Here is a 5,924-nt window from a genome sequence, read left to right as displayed (position 1 = left end):
GAAAATAAGCACTACACTTCTAAGTAACTCATGGGTCAAAAAGAAATCACCAGGGAGAACCTAAGATGGCAGCTAGGTGAGACAGGGCAAAAAAACACCTCCATGAAAAATACTAGATATAAACCAGAAGGTGACCCAGAATACTTGTTTCAGCGGTGCACCAGCTGGACAAAGTCTGCTAGAACCACAGGGGCCGTATACTTGGTGAAACCAGGAGTCTGCATTCTGAAACGAGTGAGTAAGCTGGCTGAAAGACCCAAGGCTGCACTGTGGTGTGGGGAAGCCCGGGGTTGGCGTTTGGAGATGGACTGGTTCTTTAAAAAAAAAGGGGGGGGGGACCCAGGAGCAGCTGCAGTTGCGTCGGTGAGAACTGCACAGTGAAGCACGGCAGGAGTGGGCTGAGCCAACCTCTCGGTGTCTGGCGTGGAGGATAGCCTGCTGTAGATTCCCTCAGGGCCAGGGGAGCAGAGGGGAGAGCTGGAAGGAGAAAGAAACACTGCTGCTTGCAGCTGGCTCCCCGGTGGGCTGGAGACACTCCTGCCCGGGGCCGTGACCACAGCCCAGAGCTGTGCCAGTAGTCCTGGAGCTGGGAAGAAGGAACCGTGCAAGGAGGGGCGGAGGGTTGAGACGCCCTGTTCAGCCATCGTTGCATCAGGCTGAGAGCACCCCTGCACGGCCCGGCAGCCTGGAGCTTCCCTTGAGGGATGGCACGCACTTGTGACATAGCATAGCCTTTCCTCAGCAGAGGTCCTGGAAGATCACAGCTGAGAAGGGGGGCCCGCTCGGAAAACCCAGGGACGCTACGTCAATGCCGGTGGTTTGTGGCTCAGCGACAGAGAGGGTTTGAGGCAGAACTGAAATGAAGGCTTAGACTCTTGCAGCGGCCTTGAATCTCCGGGAACACCTGGGGGGTTTGAATATTAAATCTGCCCTGCCTCCCTAGCCACCCAGACACATGCCCCACATTCAAGGCAGACAGGTCCAGCAACACACCCAAACTGAGTTCACCAACTGAACCCCACAAGAATCATTTCCCCACACACCACAAAGACAAAGTTGAGGAGAACTGACTTGAGGGGTATAGGTGACTCACAGATGCCATCTGCTGCTTAGTTAGAGAAAGTGTATGCCACCAACTTGTATTTCTGAAAAATTAGATTTTTTTTTTTTTTTTTTTACAACTTGAAAGAACCCTATCAAGCAAAGCAAATGCCAACAGGCCAAAAACAACAGAAAATCTTAATGTATATGATAAAACCAGATGATATGGAGAACCCAATCCAAAACACCCAAATCAAAATATCAGAAGAGACACAGTACTTGGCACAATTAATCAAAGAACTAAAATCGAGGAACGAAAACATGGCAAAGGATATAAAGGACATGAAGAAGACCATGGCACAGGATATAAGGGACATAAAGAAGACCCTAGAAGAGCATAAAGAAGACATTGCAAGAGCAAATTAAAAAATAGAAGATCTTATGGAAATAAAAGAAACTGTTGGCCAAATTAAAAAGACTCTGGATACTCATAATACAAGATTAGAGGAAGTTGAACAACGACTCAGTGTCCTAGAAGTCCACAGAACAGGAAATGAAAGAACAAAAGAAAGAATGGAGAAAAAAATCGAAAAAATCGAAAGGGATCTCAGGGATACAATAGATAAAATAAAACGTCCAAACTTAAGACCCATTGGTGTCCCAGAAGGGGAAGAGAAGGGTAAAGGTCTAGAAAGAGTATTCAAAGAAATTGTTGGGGAAAAGTTCCCCAACCTTCTACACAATATAAATACACAAAGCATAAATGCCTGGCGAACTCCAGATAGAATAAATCCATAAACCCACTCCGAGACATATTCTGATCAGACTCTCAAATACTGAAGAGAAGGAGCAAGTTCTGAAAGCAGCAAGAGAAAAGCAATTCACCGCATACAAAGGAAACAACATAAGACTAAGTAGTGACTACTCAGCGGCCACCATGGAAGCAAGAAGGCAGTGGCATGACATATTTAAAATTATGAGAGAGAAAAATTTCTAACCAAGAATACTTTATCCAGCAAAACTCTCCTTCGAATTTGAGAGAGAGCTTAAATTTTTCACAGACAAACAAATGCTGAGAGAGTTTGCCAATAAAAGACCTGCCCTACTTCAGATACAAAAGGGAGCCCTACTGACAGAGAATCAAAGAAAGGAGAAAGAGATATAGAGAATTTTAACAGACATATATAGAACCTTACATCCCAAATCACCAGGACACTCATCTTTCCCTAGTGATCACGGATCTTTCTCCAGAATGGACCATATGCTGGGACATAAAACAAGCCTCAATAAATTAAAAAAAAAAAAATTGAATATATTCAAAGCACATTCTCCGACCACAATGGAATACAAATAGAAGTCAATAAGTTTTGAATTGTAACTCCACTATTTACTTCCTACATGATATAAAATACACAAACTCTAAGGACAAATCAGTGGTTTTGAACTCAATGTAAAATATGTAATTTTTTACAAGAACTATATAAAGGTGGGGGAATGGAGGAGTGTAGGAACATAGTTTATGTGTCCTATTGAAGTTAAGTTGGTATCAAAGAAAAACAAGATTGTTATGGATTTAAGAGGTTAACTTTAAGCCCCACAGTAAACACAAAGAAATTATCAGAGAATATGACCAGAGAGATGAAAAGTAGAGTATGGGTTAAGAGAAATGGGGGAAGGGGCAATGCGGAGTTAAGAAATGAGTGTAGGGTTGCTGTTTGAGGTGAAGGGAAATTTCTAGTAATGGATGGTGGGAAGGTGATAGCATTCCAACATTCTAAATGTGATTAATCCCACTAATGGAATGCTAGGGAGGGGGTGGAATGGGAAGATTTAGGCTGTATATATGTTTCCACAATTGAGAAAAAAAAAAAAAAAAGTCTAAATAGATGACAATTGAATGCCAAGGATGACCCTGGATGGGATCTGAGAATGGAGGACAGGAGGCTCAAGGGACACAGTTGAGACATAGGAAAAAAAAAAAAAAAAAGAAAAGAAAAAAAAAAAAAGGAAATATAGAATATAAGCTTTGTATCAATGTTGAATCTCTTGTACTTCTTAGCTGTGTTTAATGGGATTGCATAAAAGAATGCTCTTGTTCATGGGAATTGTATATGTGAATTATAGTGTTTGTTCAAGGATGTGTGCAGCTAGCTGTCATATGTTCAGAAGACAGAGGAATAGATGATGGATGATACATAGGGAGGGAGAGAAATAGCAGTGTGACAGCATGTTAAAGTTGGTGGATTGGGGTATCAGGGGAGGGGGGTCAGGGTGTGCTGGAGTTCTGTGTATGGGGTTTGTATTGTTTTTGCAACTGTTCCTATAACTTTGAATTTATTTCAAAATAAAATAAAAATAAAAATAAAAAAAGAAATCACCAGAGAAATTAGAAAATATTTTGAACTGAATTAAAATGAAAACACAACATATGCTTGGAGAGAAGTTTATAGTTTTAAACATCTATGCTGGAAAAGGAGAAACAATGAACAAAGCTTTGACTGGAATCTAGAAAAAGAAGGGCAAACTAAACCTAAAGCAAGCTGAAGGAAAGACATACTAAAGAATAGATAAGAAATCACTGAAATAGAAAACAGAAGCACAAAAAAGAAAATCAATGAAACCAGAAGTTGGTTCTTTGAAAAAGTTAACAAAATTGACAAAACCTTTGCTGGACTGACCAAGAAAATCAGAGGAGCACACAAATTACCAAAATTGGGAATGAAGGAGAGTTCATTACCAACCCTATATAAACTACCAACTCTATGCCAATAAGTTAAACAGCTCAGATGAAAATGGACAAATGGAAAGACCACAAATTACTAAAACTTACTCAAAAAGAAGTAGAAAATCTGAATAGACTTCTAACAAGTAAAGAAATTGAAATATAAATTAACAATATTCAGGTGATATTCTATCAAAAATTTAAAGACGAATAATACCAATCATTCACAAATTCTTTCAGAAAATAGAGGGAGCGAAAATGCGTTCCAACTCACTTGATGAGGCCAGTATTATTCTAGTACTAAACAAAGGAATCACAAGAAAATAAAATTACAGACCAGTATCCCTTAACAAAATATTAACAAACCAAATTCACAACATATAGAAAAGATTATATGCTCTGATCAAGTGTAATTTGTTCTAAGACTGCAAGGTTAGTTTCACATCTGAATCTCAATTAATGCAATACACCATATGAATAGAATGAGGGACAAAATCCACATGATCATCTTAATAGATGCAGAAACAGCATCTGACAAAATCTTACACCTTTTATGTTTAAAAACTCCCAAAAAACTAGGAATAAATGGAAACATCCTCAATTTGATAAAGGGCATGTATGAAAACTACAGCTAACATTATACGTAATGATAAAAGACTGAATGCTTCCTGCCTACTTTTAGGAACAATGAAAAGACATTAGTTCTTGCCTCTTGAATTCAACATTATACTGGAGGTTGTAGCCAGTGTTACAAGGCCATAAAAATCACAAAAGACTTAAATAGATATTTCATCAACAAAGATACGTCAATTGTTAATAAGCACAAGAAAAATTGCTCAACATCATTATCGTTAGGGAAATGCAAATTAAAACTACAAGAGATATCATCACACACTCACTAGTATATGGCGATAATCAAAAAGACAAACAACATCAAGTGTTGGTGAGGATGTGGAGAAAGTGGAACTTCATACATTGCTGACGGGAATGTAAAATGATGTACGTACTTTGAAAAACTGGCATAACTTTAAAAACTGGAACAAAAGTTAAAAAATAGACCAAGGAGAAATGAAAGCATATGTCCATATAAAGACATGTACATACATGTTCATAGCGGCATTATTCATAATATTCAAAAACTGTAAGTATGCCAAATGTCCATCAACCAGTGAATAGAAAAACAAAATGTGGTATATCCATGCACTGGAGTACTATTTAGACATAAAAGGAATGATTGCTGATATGTGTTACAACAGGGAGAAAGCGCTATGTCATTATGCTAAGTAAAAGAAGCCAGATGCAAAAGACTTTATACTACATATTGATGGATTCCATTTATACAAAACATCCAGAAAAGGCAAATTTATAGAGACAGAGAGCAGATCAGTAGTTGCCCGGGGCTAGAAAAAGGGCTAAAGTACACACCAGCAAGAGGGAACTTGTTGGGCTGATGGAAATGTTCTAAAACTACATGGGAGTGATGTTTGCCAACTATATAAATTTATTAAAAGCCTCTGAAGTGTACACTTCAGTGGGTGAATTTTATGAAACATAAATTATATCTTAATAAAACTGTTGGAAAAAAAGAAGAAAACTGGGGTTGGGCACCACCAATCTGTTGTCTGACAGATCTTCCAGCTGATTCTAAAATACACTGAGGTTTGTGAATCACTGCTTGCTCTAAATAGACTGTTTTAATCAGAGGAATCAGAGATAACATCATCAACCCATCTAAGCCCCCACCTGATGCCCCTCCAACTAGTGTAGAGTGAAAAAAAGAAAATTGTATCCATTAAGGGGAATAACTACATTTCCTTTGTAAACCTGAATAGCACGTGTGTTAAGGTTGCTATACAGCCCAGACTGAGGAGGGTCTGGTCTGTGCTCAAATGGACACTTCCAGCCCCACATTTCTGGGTTCCTCTGGCCCCATGTCCTGAATTAAGCTCTTAATCCTTGGTAAACAGCACCATTTTTCACCTAAATCACCCAAGCCCGAAACCTGGGAGCTACCCCGGCCTTCCTCTCCCCGTCCTGCACATCTCTGTAGCCGCCAAGGCTCTAGGTTCCATTTCCATTATCTCTCTCCGTTTTCCCAGTAACTGCCATAGTGCATGTGGGTCCTTATCACATCTCCCAAATGCCTCTCTGCCTTCAGCCT

Source organism: Choloepus didactylus, chromosome 1 (genome assembly GCF_015220235.1).
Source record: "Choloepus didactylus isolate mChoDid1 chromosome 1, mChoDid1.pri, whole genome shotgun sequence".
NCBI classification, from domain to species: Eukaryota; Metazoa; Chordata; class Mammalia; order Pilosa; family Megalonychidae; genus Choloepus; species Choloepus didactylus.
Note: the sequence above shows the minus strand (reverse complement) of the source record.